This window comes from Pan troglodytes, chromosome 20, assembly GCF_028858775.2.
Source record: "Pan troglodytes isolate AG18354 chromosome 20, NHGRI_mPanTro3-v2.0_pri, whole genome shotgun sequence".
Taxonomy (NCBI): domain Eukaryota; kingdom Metazoa; phylum Chordata; class Mammalia; order Primates; family Hominidae; genus Pan; species Pan troglodytes.
Window position 1 is genome coordinate 47140568 of NC_072418.2, and position 21933 is coordinate 47162500.

At 35.8% G+C, this 21933-nt stretch overlaps 1 protein-coding gene across 7 annotated transcripts in view; it reads left to right on the forward strand.

Annotated features, from left to right (window-relative positions):
- The first annotated feature begins 318 nt into the window (after positions 1 to 318).
- Positions 319 to 21933, forward strand: part of ZNF227 (zinc finger protein 227) — a 59798-nt gene continuing 38183 nt past the window's right edge. For 2 of the 7 annotated variants that reach the window (XM_054674121.2, XM_054674125.2), the window contains exons 1-3: positions 319 to 1362; positions 15177 to 15329; positions 15485 to 15582. The gene's annotated coding sequence lies outside the window, so the exon portion shown is untranslated. Of the gene's footprint in view, positions 1363 to 13711; positions 15330 to 15484; positions 15583 to 21933 lie in introns of those variants that run through there. The other 5 variants (XM_054674127.2, XM_063801877.1, XM_054674126.2 and 2 more) reach the window with 4 other exon arrangements.

Genomic DNA, 21933 nt, shown 5'->3' on the forward strand with positions numbered 1-21933 from the left:
GCCCACTTCCTTAAAGGTTTATTAGAATATAGCAATGCCTGTGTTTTAGTGTATTATCTATGCTTTCTTGCTGCAGTGTCAAAATTTAGTAGTTGTGACAAAAACTATGGACCACAAAATCTAAAATATGTGCTTTCTGGCCCTTTACAGAAAAACGTGTACCAAGCCTTATGTTAAACCAAATGATTTGTCTCCCATAACTTAAAAAAGACCCCAGGTAGAGCAGGACTTAGACCTGCTTCTGTCAGGATTCCAAAATGATTTTTTTTGATTCTCATATCTGCCCTTCTGGTTAACCCTGGTCTTTAGGTTCAAGATGGGGCTAGCAACCAGGGAGCACCTATATTTTCTTTTCAGTCAGTGGAAGGGAGGTGCTCTTTCATTTGTAGTGTTAGGTAGTTTACTATTTACAGTGTTTGTGGCTCCTCTGGCCTTGATTCTCATCTACACTCAAGATTAGACAGCTAGTTGTGTATCCAGTTCTTTTGGCCTTTGTGAACTATTAAGTTTCAACTCAGCCAGGTGCAGTGGCTCACACCTGTAATCCCAGCCCTTTGGGAGGCTGAGGTGGGAGGATCTCTTGAGCTCAGGGGTTCAAAATTAGCCTGGGCAATATAGTGAGACCCTGTCTCTCCAAAAAAAGTTTTAAAAGTTAGCTAGCCATGGAGGCACACATGTGTGGTTCCAGGTACTCAGGAAGCTGAGATGGAAGGATCACTTGAGCCCAGGAGGTCAACGCTGCAGTGAGCCATGGTCCCAACACTGAACTGCAGCCTGGTGACAGAGTTGAGACCCTGTCTCAAGAAAAAAATAAGTTTCATCTCTCCCTTGCCACCATGGACTCAACTTCCCTATTTTGAGCCTCCAGGAGATTTTTCTATCTTAGCTTTTAGCTTGGCTGCATATTAACATTTGGGAGAATTTGTTATATATTATCAGGATTCCTTTGTTTTTGAGAAAGAGGGATGCAAAGCCAAAATCAGCGGCTGAATGACAACACATTTAATTCAGAACTTTTAGGGTGCCTTATGTCACAAGGGATCAATGAGAAGGAATGGAATCCTGAAAAATTTGGGAACAGATGAGCAGATTCCAACAAAGCTGAGGGTTTTGCTCAATCTAGCTGAGCATCTCTTGCCGTTAGAAGGAGCCCTTCTTCCTCTCTTTGAAGTCAGTCTCCCTTGCCTGAAAAGCCTGTGATGACCTTGCCTGAAATGGTTTCCTTGCAAAAGGCTTTAGATCCTCAAGACTTGCTTCCACTACCTCTCATTTTTCTAGACCAATAATGAAACTCGGGTCTTTACAGACAATGGGAGGAGTCACCAAGTAGAAAATAAGACCATGAGGAGATACATCGCCAAAGTAAGGATTTTTGTAATTTATATCAATAGAAACCTGAGAAATACATATGGTTGTAGATCTTACCAGTATTGAATCAGGTGGAAATAATACAATGATGAATTAGGCTGGATTTGCTGATATGGGTGTAGTGAACAGTGATTCCAGACCCACTGTTAGCTTGAGCACCTGGGAATAGTTTCAACAGTTTTCTCAGTTGTATGAAACTTGGATGCAAAAACGTTAGCCTACCCTAAAGTAAAAAAAAAGCCAAAACTTTGTAAGTATGTTATAGAATTTCTCGACCTTGGCACAACTGACATTTTGGACTGGATAGCTCTGTTAGGGGATGCTCTATGCATTGTAGGATGTTTAGCAGCATCCTTGGCCTCTAGCCACTAGATGCCAGTAGCACACGTGATGCGCGCGCGCGCCTGCACACACACACACACACACACACACACACACCTCAGTTATAACAAGCAAAAATGTCTCCAGACACTGCCAGACAGCAGTGCAGGGGTTTGGAAATTGTCCCCAACTGAGAACCAGTGTTATAGAACATATACAGAGACATGGGAATGCCAGAATGCTGGAGTGGATGTATGTAAAGCCTTACTCAACCCTTGTACTCTGGGAAGATTCGGAAGACACTCTTTGCCAAGGACTTGAGAAGTTCATTGGCGAGAGGAGCATTGGCAGTTTGGGAGAGCTCTGTAGTAACTCTTCTCGGCAGACCAGGAATGGGAGAGGAAAATTGTGACATTGAAATGGGCTTTAAAAAAAAAATTCAATGAGGATGATGGGATCCTGGAGCATTAGGGGTCAAGTGGAGGCACTTTATTGGTAGAGACAAAATGAGTGCGTTTATCACAATGATCAGCAAAGTCAAAGGGATTATCAGAGATCCTTGCATTTGTTCGTAGATTGTGGTGTCCCTCTGGCTGAAATAGACCAGAAGCCTACTGAATCCCTGCTTGATTTGAATAAATGGAAAGACTCTGGGTCTGGTAAATCAACATGAGAGAGAATTGTGGCCTCTAAGGCAATTACAAAATGTGAATGAGTTCTCATTCCCAGAACACCTTGAATGAAGTGTAGGTCAAGTCTTCTTGAGAAAGTACACTGATATGCTGCCGAAACTGACTTATACTACCATAAATCATCCTGCACTTCTGCAAAGTGACTTGGCAACCATATTTAATGGAGCTGTGATTAGGTAATTGGAAACAGCCTGAATATGGAGGGATTGATTACTGGTCACTAGAGCTGAATTGACATTAACTCTGAGAACCCTAAAATGTCACTGTAGCCCACCAGGTAGCAGAAGGGCTTATAGAGGATGAATAATTAATGAATGTTTTTGCTTAGGCCCGTTTGTGGTGGTCTGAATGGAGCCCTGAACTCATCCTCTGATTATTTCCCAAGTTTCAGAATGCAGAATTGCACCAGCTGCATTCAATAGCTGGCAGAATCCTCATACTGAATGTTCCCTGATCCATGGAAAGAGGGCTATTTTGCCAAGGACAAACACTATAAATGCTTTGTATGTGCCAAAAAAATGATAACCTGAAAGCAAAACCACATTCATGGAGGAATTGCAGAGGTTAGTGCCACTAGCAGTATCTTGAAAGTTTCAAGGGTTATGGTTCTATCACATCCTGATTCAACCCTGGTGATCAATAGGGTGACAGATGTTGCAGCCAGATCACCTTCATGTTCATATGCTGATTCATTCACTCAATTGACGTGTGCAGAGATACTTATATCCTAGAGAATTACATGACATTATTTGAAATTTAATTAGAAGTTGACTTCATTTGCAGTTCCAGATGTGGTTTTATTTCTACAGCAAATCAACATGTCTGCTGGCACCTGATATAGACAGCCACCAAGCCAATATGTGCCTTTTTCTCTATACCTGCCTGTAAATGTCATCCACAGAAGTTTAGTTTGGTAGGGCCATCAATACACTTTTAAGGTCCCAGCTCAGTTCTGTATCTACTTTCCAGTATTTTTCACAATTTACCCAGGGATTGGTAAACTATGTTTCATGGACTAAATCTCCTGCAACTTGTTTTTATAAATTGTCTCATTGAAGCATAACCATAACCAGTTTTTACATATTACCGAGGAGTGCTTTTATGCTAAAATGACAGTGTTGAGTAGTTAGGCCACAGAGATCATGTGATCTGCAATGCCTAAAATACTTACTGCCCGGCTCTTTACAGAAATAACTTTCTGACCCCTGCTCTAGTCTGTAGATACAATGCTGATTGTACTTTCTAAGCAGAAAGAAGCAATTACAATAGACATTTTGGTTAAAAGATGGATAATACAAAAATTCAGGAGCTGGCCATGTTCTTTAGATTCCTAGAGGACTGGCCGGGTGCGGTTGCACATGCCTGTAATCCCAGCACTTTGGGAGGCCGAGGCTGGTGGATCACGAGGTCAGGGGTTCAAGACCAGCCTGGCCAGGATGGTGAAACCCTGTCTCTACTAAAAATACAAAAATTAGCCGGGTGTAGTGGCGGGCGCCTATAATCCCAGCTGTTCGGGAGGCTGAGGCAGAGAACTGCTTGAATCCGGGAGGCGGTGGAGGTTGCAGTGAGCCGAGATTGCGCCACTGCACTCCAGCTTGGGTGACAGAGCGAGACTCCGTTAAAAAAAAAAAAAGATTTCTAAAGGACCAGTGGTATCGGATATTCCAAGATACCTATTCCAAAGTGAAGAGCAAATAGCTGCATATGACCCTTCTAAAACCACCAGGGAAGAGACACAATGACTACTAGGATTCTTAGTGAGTTTTGTATGTGTGTGCTTCACTTTAAACATTTATTATGGTACAAAAACACATAACACTAAATTTACCATCTTAACCATATTTTATCTTAACATTTTTAAGTGTACAATTCATTAGTGTAAATTGTATTCATATTATGCAACAGATCTATAGAACTTTTCATCTCACAGCACTGAAAATCTATACCAGTTAGATACTATTTCCTCCCCCCTCCTCCCAGCCCCTGGTAACTACCTTTCTAAATTTTGTTCCTATAATTTTGACTACTTTAGATACTTCATATGAGTAGACTCTTACAGTATTTGCCCTTTTGTGATTTGCTTATTTCACTTAGCATAATGTTCTCGAGGTTGATTAATGTCGTGCCATGTGGCAGGATTTTCTTCTTTTTAAAGGCTGCATAATATTGCATTGTCTGTGTACAGCACATTTTCTTTATCCATTCTTCTGTCAATGGACAGTTGGATTGCTTCTACATCTTGGCTATAATGCTGTGATGAATATCTATTCCTTTGAGATCCTGCTTTGAGTTCTTTTGGATATATACCCGGAAGTGGGATTGCTGGATTATCCAGTAATTCTATTTTTAATTTTTTGAGGAGCCTCCATATTATTTTCCATAATGGCTATACCATTTTACATTTCCACCAACAGTGCACAGGTCTTCCAACGTTACATCCTTGACAACACTTGTTATTTTTCTCTTCCTTTACCAGTGACCACAATAGTGGGTGTGAGGTGATATCTCACTACAGTTTTGATTTGCATTTTCTAAAAGATTCATGATAGTGAACATCTTTTCATGTACTTATTGACAATTTATGTATCTTCTCTGGACATGTGTGTTTAAGAACTTTGCCCATTTTTTTCATTGGATTATTTGGGTTTTTTTTTTGTTATAGAGTTGTAGAAGTTTCTTATATAATCTGGATATTAACCCTTTATCAGATATATAACTTGCAATTTTCCTCCATTCTGCAGGCTACCTTTTCACTCTGTTGATTGTTTCTTTTGATGCACAGAAGTTTTTGAGTTTGATATAATCCCATTTGTCTATTTTTCTTTCCATTATCTGTGCTTTTGTTGTGATAGCCAAGAAATCATTGCCAAATCTAATATTCTGAAGGTTTTCCTTTATATTTTCTTCTAGGATTTTAACAGTTTTAGGTCTTACATTTAGGCCTTTAATCCATTTTTATTTAATTTTTGTATACAATGTAAGGTAAGGGTCTAACTTTATTCTTTTGCATATGGATATCCAGTTTTCCCATTACCATTTTTTGAAGAGACTGTCCTTTCCTCATTGTGTAATCTTGGCACTCTTGTCAAAATCATTTGGTTATATATGCAGGGGTTTATTTCTGGGTTCTGTGTTATATTGGTTATATGTCTATATGCCAGTACCACGTCATGTTAATTACTGCTGCTTTTGAAGTATGTTTTGAAATTAGGGAGTGTGAGGCATCTGAGATTGCATACAAATTTTAGAATTTTTTTTTCCTATTTCTGAAAAAAAGTCATTGGGATTTTGATAGTGATTGCATTGAATCTGTAAATCACTTTGTGTAGCATGGAAATTTTAACATTATTAAGTCTTCAAACCCCTGAGTACAGGATGAGTTCCCATTTATTTGTATCTTCTTAGATTTCTTCTTTTATTAATAACAATGTTTTGTAGTTTTCAGTGTAAAAATATTTCAGTTATTTGATTAAGTTCTTTCCTCAGTATTTTACCCTTTTTGATGCTATAGTAAATGAAATTTTCTTTTCACGTTGGTGATTGCTAGTATATAGAGATGCAACTGATTTTTTAGTGCTAACTTTGTATCTTGCAACTTTGCTGAGTTATTAGTTGTAGCTTTTTTGTGTACGTGGGATCTTTCTACATATAAGACCAAGTCATCTGCAAACGGAGAAAATTTTAATTCTTCTTTTCCAATTTGGATGTCTTTTTAAAAACTTTCTGATTGACCTGGCTAGAATATCCAGTACTATGTTAAATAGTAGTGGTAAGTTGGGCATCCTTGCCTTGTTCCTGATCTTAGAGTAAAAGCTTTCAGTATTTCTCCATTGAATATGATATTAACTGTGGGCTTTTCATATATGGCTTTCATTATATTTAGGTACTTTCATTTCTAGTTAAGTGGTTTCTTTTTTTTAAATCATGAAAGGCCCTTTATTTTGTTATGTGGTGTATTACATTGATTGATTTTTATATGTTGAATTATACCAGGTATAAATCTTGCCTGATCATGACCTGTGATTCTTTTAGTGTGCTGTTAAATTTAGTTTGCTAGTGTTTTGTTTAGGATTTTTGCATCAATATTTATCAGAGATATTGGTCTACAGTTTATTTTCTTGTGTGTCTTTGCTTTTGGTATCAGGTTAATGATGACTTATAGAATGAGTTTGAGAGTGTTCCTTCCTCTTCAATTCTTTGGAAGAATTTAAGAAGAATTTGTATGTTAATTCTTCTTTAAATATTTGGTAGAATTCTGCAGTTAATCCATCAGGTCCTAGAGTTTTCTTTCTTAGGAGGCTTTTGATGACTACGTCCAACGCCTCACTAGTTATACACCTGTTCAGTTGTTTTCTTAAAATTTCTTCATGATTAAGTCTTGATAGGTTGCATATTCCTAGTTTATCCATTTCTTCTAGGTTATCCAATCTGTTGGTGTATTCTTCTTCATAGTAATCTCTTATAATTTTTTTATTTCTGTGACATCAACCATAATGTCTCCTCTTTCATTTCTAATTTTAAATATTTGAGTCTTCTCTTTTTCTTAATCTAGCTAAGAAATTAATTTTAATTATTTTTACTAATTAATTTGTCAATTGTGTTAATCTTTTCAAAACAGACTCTTAATTTTCTTTTTAAAAGTTATTTTCTTCTCTCTATTTTCTACTCTAATCTTTACTATTTTATTCCTTCCACTGACTTTTGGTTTGCTTGTTCTTCTTTTCCTGTTTCCTTAAAGTATAAGCTTAGGTTGTTGATTTGAGATATTTCTTGTTTTTAAAGGTAAGTGTTTACCAATATAAACGTCCCTATTTGGATTGCTTTCACTGCATCTCATAAGTTTTGAAATGTTGTATCTCTGTTTTTATTTGTCTCCTGATGTTTTCTAAATTCCTTTATGATTTATTCTTTGGCCCATTGGTTGTTTAAGCATGCATTGTTTAATTTCCACATATTTGTGGAATTTCTTGTTTTCCTTCTACTATTAATTTGTAGTTTTATTCCAGTATGGTTAGAGAAGATACTTTGTATAATTTCAGTCTTCCTAAATTTATTAAGACTTGTAATATAGCCTAACATGGTCTATCTTGGAGAATGTTTCATGCGCACTTGAGAAGAATGTGCATTTTACTGTCGTTAGGTGAAGTGTTCTGTATATATCTGTTAGATCCAGTTGGTCTTTAGTGTTGTTCAAGTCCTCCGTTTCCTCATTGATCTTCTGTCTAGTTCTATCCATAATTGAAAGTGGGATATTAAAGTATCCTACTATTATTGTGTTGCTGTTTATTCCCCATTCAGTTCTGTCAATGTTTGTTTTATATATTTGGGCACTCTAATGTTAGGTGCATATATATTTACGTAGCCCTCTGTATCCGCAGGTTCTGCATCCACAGATTCAACTAATCTTGGATCAAAAATATTTGAAAAGAATGAACCGTTGCATTTGTACTGAATATGTACCAACTTTTTTGGGTGATTATTCCCTAAACAATACAATATAATGACTATTTGCATGGTATTGACATAATATTAGGAATTATAAATAGCCCAGAGATGATTTAAAATATATGAGAGGATGTGCATAGGTTATATGCAAATATTGTGCCATTTTATATAAGGGACTTGAGTATCCATGGATTTTGGTATCCACAGAGTGTCCTGGAACTAATCCCCTGTGAATACTGAGGAACAACTGTCATTGTTGTATCTTCCTAGTGAGTTGAACTTTTAATCATTATATGATATCCTTCTTTGTCTCTTGTGACAGTTTTTGTCTTAAGTCTATTTTGTCTGATATAAATGTCAATCTAAATAGAAGAGACAGAGTCTCTCTAAAATAAAATTACATTTATTCAGGAATGAGCATTTCAATGGGAATACAGTGGGTATATTCAGGGAGGTAAATGAAGACAAGAGTTTTATAAGGAAAAATGAAAAGGGCCACATAAGTTGTTTTGAAACAATTTTTCTTGACCACAGGGTTCAATAACAACGGTGGTATCAGTCCAAGGTTGGACAGCCAGTTGCTGGGTAGATGTCTTCATGGAAGTAGTTTTGTTTGTGTAAGGTCATGACATTTGAGCAACAATGGAGGTTTGGAGGGAGTGGCTCTTGGGCTAGGTCTACCTGGAGTCCGTTGTTAAGTTCAATTTTGTTTGTTCTGTAGGTGTGGGCTATTATTTCAAAGCTGTAGGCCAGCATTATTGTGTTAGGAGTTGTACTTCCACAGAAATTTGACAGGCAACAGGTACAAAGTTTAAAAAGAAAGATACGAAGTAAAATTTATACTAATATGATCGTCCCAGTTTGCATAATGGTTTCGAGCCATGAACCTGGGCTTAAAGGCAAGCAACTGAATCAATCAAATGATCATTGGGAATTAGGTGAGACCTAATGTAACTATGTGCGTGTTTTCTTATTTTGTGTATTTGGGTCTCAACTTCCCCAGAGGAATTTATCCAGGTATGCATGTAGTCCTAGCAATAGCATAGACACTACCTTATTTAACCAGTAGATAATATAGAAAAATTTTGTCATCTGATATCTCATGACTGGGTTGAATTAAAAGCATAGAGTGAGTGACAGTTGTATTAGGAATATTTTTAAAGTTGGACTAAAGGATTCTTTGGTCATGTAAAGATCTACAGTTGGCATAACAGATCTAACATTTTGTCAAGTTGTCCACATAAGCTACTAATTGTAAAATTTTAACTACACCATTATCCTGCCCAGTGAAAAAGTTAAGCGTAGGAAAGGACAAACTAAGAGGGGCAACAGTCTCATTTTGATAAAGATTGTTCTGGCATCTTGAGAAAGCTGTCCACAGCATAAAGACATCAACTTCTCATCCTGGTTTGTAGTTTGAATGTCTCTCGTTATAGCATTGGGTGGTTTGGTGAACTTTCTGCATGACCCACAAATCAGGCATGAGGCTTGTCTCTTAAAATTTACATCAAGTTTTCTAGCTTCAGCTTACAGGGCTTTAGGAAAGAGTAGTTCCAATTCTTAGTAATAACATGGGAGAAAATTAGATTAGGGAACCTAGAATAACTTAGGATCCAGTCTGGTCTACAGTAGATAATAAAAACTCAAAGACAATGCACAGAACTACAATCTAATAACAGATGTATTATAGTCCTTTTCTAGAAACATAATTTTGTCTCTATATAGTTATCCTAATTTCTACCAAAGATAATTACAGTAAGACTGATTTGTTTGTAAATAAGTTTAGTTTTATTATTATAGGTTCTTGTATTATTTTATTAGTTTTATTATTTTAGTTTTTTAAAGTTTATTTATTACTTAACTTAATAATTTACATAAGAGCAGCAAGAGTAGTAAATTGAGCACAAAAGAATCTCAGATTTTATTTTATTTTATTTTTTTGAGACGGAGTCTCGCTGTGTCACCCAGGCTGGAGTACAGTGGCGCCATCTCGGCTCACTGCAAGCTCCGCCTCCCGGGTTCCTGCCATTCTCCTACCTCAGCCTCCCGAGTAGCTGGGACTACAGGCGCCCGCCACCACGCCTGGCTAATTTTCTTTGTATTTTTAGTAGAGATGGGGTTTCACCATGTTGGCCAGGATGGTCTCCATCCCCTGACCTCGTGATCCGCCCGCCTCGGCCTCCCAAAGTGCTGAGATTACAGGTGTGAGCCACCGTGCCTGGCCAAGAATCTCAGATTTTAAACATCCTTGAGTCTAGAAAGCCAAACAAAGGCAGACTTCAGACTTTGTTTGCAGTACCAATAAAAATTTAAATATGGCATTCCAGTTTTAATTGGTAATACAACCAATGTTTTTAACTGTATCATGTTACAAGGAGGTACAGATTCATACTGAATGTATGCAAAAAATTATATTGTCATTTAAGAAACACTAGCAAATCATTTCCAAATTTTGAAGGGACCAAATAGAAAAAAATAAATATTTCCACCTTTGTTCACAGAAGTATATTTTACCAAATTGTTGTAAACTATAGATAGCTTAAGAGAAAATGTTTCCTTAAACTTGGAAGACAAAACATTTCAGTAAAAAACCAACAATGTTTAAATTAAAAGTTATAAAAACATTATCAGTTATTCAATTTCATGTAATTAGTTTTTGTTATGCTTGATCTTGATTAGCAGTTTCACAAATTCATCAGTTTCTTCATTGCAGTTGTGAAAAGTTTTATTTAGTTCATTAATCTTGAAGTTATTAGAAACTTGTATTTAAGAGTACTTATTAGAGTCTTTTCCATGAATCTGATTGCAGATACCTTTAGAGAAAAATCAAAACTATGGATGTCAGAGACTTAGAATAACCATCATTAAAAATCTGATGGGAGTTCAGCAGTTGAGAAGGAAATTCAATTATTTCTATTGTATTTAGCATTTTAAGGTAACAACCAGAATCGTGGTTGATAGCATTACATCAGGACCATCAGACCTTTTTAAATTTCACATAATATTTAATATACATCAATAACATATCCATGTAACTTAAAGAAAATATAGCATCACTTTATTATTTGACATTGATTCCCATACAACTAATCAAATAAGCCAAATTAGTTTAACATCTCTACAAGATGATACCTCCTTTAAGGTTCTCCAGGGGCCCAACTGGAAAATCTCTCAGTTAATTATAGGTCAAAAAGACTTAATTTAGAACTTTGATCCTGGAGAGACCTGCCAAAAATGTCAAAATGGTTAAAACATTTAATTAAAACAGAATCACAGATTATTGTGGAATAATAGTCATTCACTTAATCAGAGTGAAAAGAGATTCCAAAAGCAAATACAGAACATTACATGGATTAAAAAAAAAACCTTAATTCTTTCAAAGCTCCTAAGTAATGAAAAACCTAATAAAGACAACATGAAGCATGAGAAATTATTTTGATAAAACAAAAAATCTTTGTTTCCTAGGCCAGCTATCAAAGATAAAAACCTTCTACATATTTAAAAACCCCTTGTGATTGCTTCTCCCCATGGGAAACCCATTTCAATAACCTGGAAGTTGAGCCTGATGAAAAGGTACTTGAATTCAACTAAACACTGGAAGAGTGTGTATCCAAGGTTATGAGTGTACCATATTATAGAAAAGATAAACAAGAAAACAAGTACCTTGAGCAGGGGGATATGTGGCTCTTAGAAAAAGTAAAAGAATGTGGAATTTATTGGTTAAACAGAGCAATTCAGACACATCAAGAAAAGACAAAATTACAGAATCAAGTTATACTGGAAGAAAATATTATTCCCCTAGATTCTCCTAGGCCTTAAAGACAAACATTTTTAGTGTTAGGCCACAATAGCAGAGTCAGAACTGGAGAGAGAGCCAGAGAGAGAGCAAGCGAGAGAGCGAGAGAAGCAAGAGGAGTGAGAGGTGAGAGAAGGAGAGAGTTACAGGAGCTGACTCCAAAGTTGAGGGAGAGGGTTATCATCCCTAAGGAGACAAGGAAGAGCTGAAGGCAATGATGCATGATTTTAGTCGTTCACTTAATCAGAGTGAAAAAAGCTTCCAAAAACAAATGCAGAACTTTACGTAGATGTAAAAAAAACAAACCTTAATTCTTTCAAAGCACCTAAGTAATCAAAAACCTAATAAAGACAACATGAAGCATGTTTCTCATCAAATCATGTGCAATGAGATACAGCAAAGTGGAACTGAGATATGAATTTGAAAAGCTTCAAAAGGAAAGTTCTTTTGAGAAACTAAATTACTATTTTTAAATGAAGGAGATAGTATTTTAAAGCTGGAATAAGGGAAATTAAGTGGAAAGTGTAAAACAGGAAAAAGCTGCAGTTCAGAAGACGGTTGAAAATTTAAACGGATTTCAGAATATCAAAACCTCTTGCAGATTTTTTTTTAACTAAAATCACATAAATACATCAAGAAAACCTTGTTGCTTTAAACATAGGTGAATGGATTCTGGTTTTGTATCACTGTATTAATACTCAATTTTTGATAAAACCTGTGAATAATTCCCTTTTAACTATAGGCAACTTGATTAAACACAAATTTTTTCCATAAGATTCATCTTATATAAAAAGAAAATTGTCTGACAAATATATCCAGGCAAAATGTATGCTTGCAATTCTGAAGACCTCACTATTTTAACAACAATTTTAAAATCAGTTTATTTACCAAAGATTTACCTAAGTCACACAAATTTTTAAAAGTTGGGTTTATTACTATTTTTAGTAAATAGTTATTTACTATTTTTTCTGATAAATTCCTTAATTTTTTTTCTTTACATCAATTTCATAGAGTTCTTTTATATATTTCTGTAGAAGAATATTATGTATGTATAACACAGACCAAGAAACATACAGAAACACAAAAAGATCTTATAGCTTATCACTGTAAAATTGTAGTCAAGAAACTGTAAAATATACTAATATAAAATCACTAGTGTATAAAAAAAGACAGTTGGATCCAAATTATATTCCTGAAAAAATGGAACAAGTTAAGATCAGTTTTTCATATTGCTAATCTTTTTTTTTTCTTTTGCCTTTGATAGGTAATCTTATGAGGGAAGTGGACCAAATTTTGGGTAAAGCTGTTTTTATAGCATTTTAGTTTTTGAAAAATCTTTTACCCTTTTTTCCTCTTCAATTTTAAATGAGTTGTTTTAATTAACTTCTGGATATTTACATTTCAGTTAGGATTGGCTAGAAAAATAAACTTCCAAGAATCCTTGAACTTATTAACAAATTTAATACAAGCAAACAAGTTAGCAGATTCAGAGCAAGCAGAGAAAAAAAGAGAGCTAGCTTAGAAGCCCCTACATGTTAATCCTACAGTTCCAGTCTCTTAATTCAGCTCTAAGGAAACAAGCTTAGAGAGTTTAAATAATTCCCATAATGGCCGTACATTATCCTTAGTGTAATTTGCCAATTATTTTTTAAATGTGCATGAGAAAGGACCATAAATTTCAAATGTATAGCTGCCTCAAGTGCCAGAGGGCTTGGCATTCTTTAGAAATTGAAGATCCCATTGCATTTCTTATCAATCTCTCAAGAGCAAAGAAAAGCCCATAAATTTTGTCAAAAGCATTGACCAAGCTGTTTTGTTTTAACTAGTGTACCTGACACAGAATTCATCTTTTTATACTTGGCAGATGGCCTTTGTCCTAGTTGTCTAACCTATGACCAAGTTTTCCCTGGTTGTGTAGAAATTTTCTTGAGACTGGCAGGTGCCTCAGTGGTAATCTTCCTTGTCTGTGACTATTTTATCCTTACATGGGAGACGTTTTCTTTGGAGACTGGAGTCTGTCATAGATGGCAGTGACGTTCCTAGTGGCATTTATTATTATTCTTATTTTGTTGTTATTGTTGTTGTTTAGATACAAGGTCTCACTCTGTTGCCCAGGCTGGAGTGCAGTGGTGCAATCACAGCTCACTACAGCGTTGAACTCCTGGGCAAAGTGATCCTGTTATCGCAGCATCCGGAGTAGCTGGGGAGACACGCGTGCATCACCACACCTGGCTAATTTCTAAAGAAATATTTTTAGAGACAGGGTCTTGTTATGTTGCCCAGGCTGGTATGGAAGTCCTGGTTTCATGTATTTCTCTCATCTCAGCCTCCCAGCTGGCTGGGATTACAGGCACAAGCCACCATGCCTGGTCCTAGTGGCTTTAATTGTCCACTAAAATCAGTTTATTTACCAAAGATTTACCTAAGTCATGTGAACTTTAAAAAATGTGAGTTAACTACTATTTTTCTGATAAATTACTTAAGTGCTTAATTTTTTTCTTTAAGTCAGTTAAATAGAGCTCTTTCATACATTTTGGTAGAAAATATTACATACATATATAGACACAAGAACATACAGACAACACAAAAAGATATTTTCCCTTTTCCCTTTAAAATTTTAGTCATGATACATTAAAACAGTAATATACTGTGCCATTTAGAATGTTTATTTTTGCTCTTTGAAAGTGTTCAGAAACAAGCAGGGAAAACAAAAGAGCCAAATTATTTACAGTTGCATGTAACCAAATTGACATGAAACCAAATGAAGCGTGCTCACAAAAATTTTAAGCCAGGCTTGCAAAGCAAACAAAATATAAAACCGTGTTTGCAGAAAAACCAAAGCAAATTCAGTAGAAAATACATGCCTCACAGAACATAAGTTCTGTGGGAACCAGAGTACTCTCCAAAAGAACACTTGGCCTTATACCAGAAGAGGCTTTCCAGAAAAGACAAAAAGTCTTTTGTAGTCCCACAAGGGTTGCAAGGTCCTTAATTTAAGGTGGCCTTATAGCCAAATCCAGATCCTGAATAAAGTCGAAAGAACTTACCAAACGAAGGACGTCTGAGAATCTAAGCGGAGATTCACCAGAGCAGAGAAGGAAGGCCATAGAAGCAGAGGCCACAAAAGGGGTCAATGTTGGTACCTCACTAGATTCCAGGGGATGCTGGCCTGTTTGAGGTCAGCTGACTTCAGTCTCACTTCTTGACACAAACTTTATGTCAACCTAAATAGCAGACACAGAGAGAAGATGTCTAAAAGAAAATTGTATTTATTCAGGAATGAGTATTGCAATGGGAATATAGTGGGTGTATTCAGGGAGGTAAAGAAAGACAAGGGCTTTTAAAGGAGAAGTGAGGAGGGTTACATGAGTTTTTTGAAACAATTATCTTTGGCTACAAGGATCACTAACAAAGGTGGCAGTAGTTCAAGGTTGGACAGCCAGTTGCTGGGCAGCTGTCTTAACCAAAGTATTTTTGTATGTGTAAGGTTGTGGTGGCCTTTGTGCAAGGTTGTTGTGATTTTTGCAGTCTTTTGTGATCGTTCCTCTTATCAGGTATATGTGCATGAGAACCTTCTTTTCATCACCTTCCCTGGCTCCATTTGTCCTGCTACGGTGACACCAGTCTTTTAGTCCATACATTTGACTTCATGAGGAGTTTGCTATAATCAGTTGAATGAAGAAGAAACATGTGGACCTGCTTTATAGGTAATTCTGCATAATGTTCTAGCATCACCTAAAACTGGACAGCTGGCACACTACAGCCTCAGGCTGTGGTGGCCCCAAAGGAGAGTGGTAAAAGAAAATATTCCCATTTGTTAGAATTTTGAGTAGTGTACTTCATAGTTTTTTTTTTTTCCCAGAAGGAATGATGCCAGGGGGACGAATAGTTTTGCTGGATGGTCATGGACTTCAAAGAAGCATGATTGATAATTGGTTGACAAGGCAAATTGACAATGAGGTATGTGAGTGGACTACTTTTAATGAGCAGAATATAAAATTACTTGCGGTCTATTTAATTGTCAATAATCAGCAACCTCACCAGAAGATGAGCTTAATAATCAGGTGATCAAGATGGTACATTCTGTGAATATTCTTCAAGATTTTTCTCTAGCCAACCATGTCCATTCCCAGTGGGTGCATGAACAGTGTAGTCATGGTGGAAGAAATGGAGCTTATTAGTTCAGTACTATGAAATTCCATTTACTAAATCCAATCTGGCTACAACCACATTTATATGGCCAAGCTATCAAAAGTATGGACTAACACTGGACCTCAGATAGGCACTGTTCTTCAAAGGGGACTACCAACCTCCTGCTGGAATTTGATTACACCGGACCACTTTGATCATGGAGGAGACAGCACTTTGTTTTCAATGGAAAAGACAATTACTCTAGATATGAATTTGCCTTTCCTATTCCAATGTTTCTGATAAAAGCATCACATGTAGACTTTACAAAATGTTTTATTTTCTGCCATGGAATTCCACCCAGCATTTCTTGTGACCAGGGCAGTCATTTTTCAAAAAATGAATTGTGTCCATTGGGCTCATGTTGATAGAATTCACTAAACTTACCATGATTCCTGTTAACAGTTCCATTTCAGTAGTGGGACATGCCTCAATTCTCAGAAGTCCTACCATCTCTGATTTGTCTTCCCATGTTTGTTTACCTAATTCCTACTTTAAAATGTCCTTGTCCCTAAAATCCTAGTGATTCTGCTTTTCTGATTGAACCCTGACTGATATTGAACCATTTCTCCTCCTTTTCAGACACTACCCCTCTCTCTCAACTATAATCACTTTCCTAACTTCTATCACCATTGACTACTTTTCCTTTTATCTTTATATATATGAAATCATATTGTATATATCCTTTTGTGTCTCTGTTTTGCTCAACATTATGTTTGTGAGATTGAACTATGCTGCTGTTTTATAGCAATTGTTTACTTATTTTGTTACTATAGAGCAAGTGTAGGCACACTACATCCCATGGGTGAAATCTTGTATATATTTCGGGGTGCGCATGTGTGTGTGTTTCTGCTTGCTAGAAGTGGAATTTCTGTGTCATGGAGAATACATAAATTTAACTCTAGCAGATACTGTGAAACATTTTCCAAAGTGATTGTACCAATTTACACTCTTACAAGGACCGTGGTAGAGTTCCATCTGCTCCATGTGCTTGCCAGTGCTTGGTGTTGTCAGACTTAAATTATTTTTAAATTATTTTTTAAATTCACCATTCTAATTTTTTAAAAGAAGTAGAGTATAATGCTGGTTACCAGGGGTTGGAGTGGAGGGATTGGGACATATTGGTTGAAAGATATAACATGTCAGTTATACACGAGTAATTTTTTTAAAATCAGTCATTCTGGTATGGCGATAGAGTTGTCTCATTGAGGGTTTAATTTATACTGCTGTAATGACTAATGAAGTTGAGCAAACAGAGCATGTATCTGAAGCCTTGTACATTTGTATATTCTTCTTCATATAGTGCTTAAGTGATTTGTTGATTTGTCTATTTGGTTGTCAGTCTTATTCTTGTATTTATAGGATTTCTTTATATTCTGCTTACAAGCCTTTTGACATATGTGTGTTTTGTGATTATCTTTTCAACTGTGGCCAGCATTTTCACTTTCCTTATGGTACATTCGATAAACAACCATTCCCTTTTTAAGTTTTTTAATTTTACTTTTCAGTTGGTACTTTAAAAAATCGTTGCCAACATTAGAGAAGGTCACAAAGATATTTTAGTAGCTATTTAAAAAATCTTTTAATTTTAAGATCTATATTCTATATCATATTGATATTTACATATGGGATGTGCTAAAGGTCAAGATTAATTATTTTTCTATGTGAAGAATATACAATATCCTCACTTCTTAAGAGATTTCTCCATTTTAGTTATTATCTTTGTCAAATATCAAATGACTAGATATATGTAAATCTGTTTCTGAACTTTCTATTATCTTCCATTAGTCTATTCATATTTGCATATATAGCACACTTTTAATTACTGCAAATACATAAAATGTCTTGATGTCTTATCGCATAAACCCACCTCTCTCTGTTTTCTTTTGATGTTTTGGTTATTCTTGATTGTTGCTTTTGTTTACAGATTTTAGACTCAGCTTGCTAGTTTTCACCAAAAAACTGCTGAGAATTTTATTAAATATATAGATTATTCAAAGGAGCACTGATAGCTTTACAACATTGAATTGTCCAGTATCTGAATAGCACCACATATTTTAAATTTTCATTGAAGTATAAATATATGTAGAAAAATGTATATGTCATGATTGTTTAATTTTCAACACACTCAAAATACCAGCATCTGTATCAAGAAACTGCACATAACCAGCATGTGGTAGCCATGAAAATGTATTTCACAAATATTTTAATGCAAGTAACCAAAGACCCCTATTGTTGTGTTTTAAGGTCAATCCTGTGTTTGCATCAAGGCCAGATTTTCTGAAGGCTGCTGCTCCCAGTCAATATCTGAGAGCAGTAAGGATTCTAAGGTAGACCTGTTCAGGGAGACATGGATCTTCTCTGTTGGATAGATAAGATTGTGAATACCTGACTTTAATGGCTTTTTCTTTAATATAACTTTTCTTTCTTTCTTTTTTTTGAGATTTAGTCTCGCTCTGTCATACAGGCTGGAGTCCAGTGGCGCGATCTCGGCTCACTGCAACCTCCACCTCCAGGGTTCAAAGGATTCTCCTGCCTCAGTCTCCCAAATAGCTGGGATTACAGACATGCCACCACACCCAGCTAATCTTTGTATTTTTAGTAGAGACGGTGTTTCACCATGTTGGCCAGGTGGGTCTTGAACTCCTGACCTCAGGTGATCTGCCCGCCTTGGCTTCCCAAAGTGCTGGGGTTACAGGTGTAAGCCACTGCACCTGGCCTAATGTAATTTTTCTTAAGCTGTATGGAAGTCTAGAATGATTTTATCAAATCTTCCTTTGTTGTTGTTGTTGTTGTTGTTGTTGTTGTTGTTGTTGTTGTTGAGACAGGGTCTCACTCTGTCACACAGGCTGAAGTGCAGTGGCACAATCTTGGCTCACTGCAACCTCTGCCTCCCTGGCTCAAGTGATCCTCCAGCCTCTGCCTCCCAAGTAGCAGGGACTACAGGCACGTGCCACCACACTCAGTTAGTTTTTGTATTTTTTTGTAGAGACAGAGTCTCACTTTGTTCCCTGGGCTGCCTTTTGTTCTTTACTCAGTGTTAGATTTACATCATGGTGCAGCTTCTCTCCTGTTTTCTCTCACAATCATTTCCCCTAATAAAATTCTTACACAACTAATTCTGCCTTTGCATTTTTTTTCTTTCTTTCCTTTTTATTTTTCTTATTTATTTTTTTTTTTTTGAGACAGAGTCTCACTCTTGTTGCCCAGGCTGGAGTGCAATGGCGAGATCTTGGCTCACTGCAAACTCCGTCTCCTGTGTTCAAGCGATTCTCCTGCCTCTGCCTCCTGAGTATCTGGGATTACAGGCATGGGCCACCATGCCTGGCTAATTTTGTATTTTTTGTAGAGATGGGTTTCTCCATGTTGGTCAGGCTGGTTTCGAACTCCCGACCTCAGGTGATCCTGCCCACCTTGGCCTCCCAAAGTGCTCGGATTACAGGCATGAGCCACTTCGCCTGGCTGCATTTTTATTTCTAAGAGGACCTGCATTAGCACATCACCCTAAAAACGTTCATGCCCAATTCACATTCCTACTTTTCTCTCAAGGTAGGCACTGTTCTGATTTATAATAGCATAGATTTGCTTTGCTATTTTTTATACTTCATGTAAATAGAAAAAATATGTACAATTTTGTGTTTTATTTGTCCACATTATGTCCGTGACATTTATCCATGCTGTTGGAAGTGAATATAACTGGTTTACTCTCATTAATATGTATTATTTTAATGTATAAATATCACATAACTTATTAATTCATTTAATCGTTGATTTTGTGTAGTTTCTTGTCCTTGGTTATTAAAATCAGTGCTTGTAGGCTGGGTGTGGTGGCTCACACCTGTAATTCCAGAGCTTTGGGAGGCTGAGGTGGGCGGATCACAAGTTCAGGAGTTCTGGATCATCTTGGCCAACATGGTGAAACCCTGTCTCTACTAAAAATACAAAAATTAGCTTGACTTGGTGGCATGTGCCTATAATCCCAGCTACTCAGGAGGCTGAGGCAGGAGAATTGCTTGAACCCGGGAGACAGAAGTTGCAGTGAGCTGAGATCGCAGCACTGCACTCTAGCCTGGGCGACAGGGCAAGATTTCATCTCAAAAAATAAATGAATAAATAAAAAATGAATAAAATAAAAATAGTGTTTGTATAAACATAAAAAGACATGTCTTTTGCTGAACATATGAATCTCCTTCTATTGATAATATATATATAAGCATGGATCTAAGGGTTATACGACAGTTTTAGTAATAGCACTGAAAGTTTTAGTGGTAGCACTAAAACTACTCAGCTTCAGTAATTACTGCAAAACTTTATTGCAAAGTGGTTGTATAAAACTACATTCCTACACGATGCAAGTATTTGCATTTTTGTCAACCTTTCTTTGCCTAATTCTTAATTTTAACCTTTATGGTTGGAATGTAGTGGAGTTCTCATAATATTTTGAGTTTCTTTGATGACTCAAGAACTTGAGTATCTTTTTATTTGATTATTGAGTATTTATGTCATCTTTTCTGAACTATCTTCAGTTATTTTTACATTTTTCTTATTTGTTTGCCTGACTTTTTTCTTACAGATTTTAGGATTTACGTATTCTTATATGCTCAGGATATGAATCTTTTGTCACATATATAGTTTACAAATTTTCTCAATTTGAGAATTACCTTTTCATTTTCTTATTGGTGCCTTAATTAAGAGAAGTTCTTCATTTTTAAAATAATCTAAGTCACCTAATTTTTAAAAAATTATGGATTATTTTGGTCTGATATAATATTTTTTTCCACTTCAGGGCAACAAACAGGTTCTTTTGTTTCCCTAAGTGTCATTGCTTTACTTTCCAAAATTAGATCTGCATTTTTTCTGAAAGTTATATTTGTGAATTCTGTGAGGTACAGACGAATATATATTTTCCCATGTGGATATCTAATTGATGAAGAAGCACATATTAAAAAGAACTTTTATAATCTGTACAGTAGCATATTCTTTTCACAAATGAAATGACAGTATTTACTTTGATCTACACTCTGTTCTCTTCCTTTATCTATATATCTTTAAGCAAATGCCACACTGATATTGTAGCTTTATAATATGATTAGATATCTCATAAAGTAAGTCTTCCATTTTGTTATTCTTTCACATTATCTTGACTATTCTTAGCTCTCAGATTTTACTCCAAATTTTTATAATATTTGTATCAATTTCCAGATAAAATTCTAGTATTTTTATTGGGTTTGCATTGATATGATGGATTACTTTGGTGAAGAATATTGAGATGTTTAAAATATTAAATTGTCTATCCATAAATATTATTTATTATAATTATTTTAAAGGTTTTTTGTATATGCAGGAAAATAAAAGCAGATCTTTACCTAATAATGTTTACACAGATTTCAAAAGGATTAAAGGGCCTAAATGGGAAAGGTAAATTTAGAAAGTTAATTTTTTAAATGTAGGAGAATATTCTTGAAACCTAGGACTTTCAAAAGCACAGAAATTAAGGAAAATGCTTATTAAATTTCTCTCCTCAAAATTAAGGATGCTTATTCAATGTGAGACACAGTATATGAATATTAAAATCAAGTACAGGTGCCAAGACAATTCAATGAAAAAAGAACAGTCTGTTCAACAAATAGTGAATGGTGCTAAGAAAACTGGATGTGCACATGAAAAAGAATGAAGTTGGACCCCCTACTTTACACCATATACAAAAATTAACTTATAGTGGGTAAAAGGCCTAAATGTAAGAGCTAAAACTGTAAACAACTAGATGAAATCATAGATATAAACCTTCATGACCTTGAAATAGGCAATGGTTTCTTAGATATGACATCAAAAGCACAAGGAACAACAAAAAATAAATGAATGAATTGGAACTCATCAAAATGAAAAACTTTTGTGCATCAGTGGATACCATCGAGAAAGTGAAGACACCAACATAATGGATGAACGTATTTGTAAATCATATATCTGATGAGACTTGTAGCTAGAATACATAAATAACTCTTACAATTCAACACTTTAGAAAGACAAATAACCCAATTAAACAATGAGCCAAAGTATCTGAATAGACATTTTTCAAAAGAAGACATATAAATGCCCAATAGGCACATGAAAAGATGGTCAATG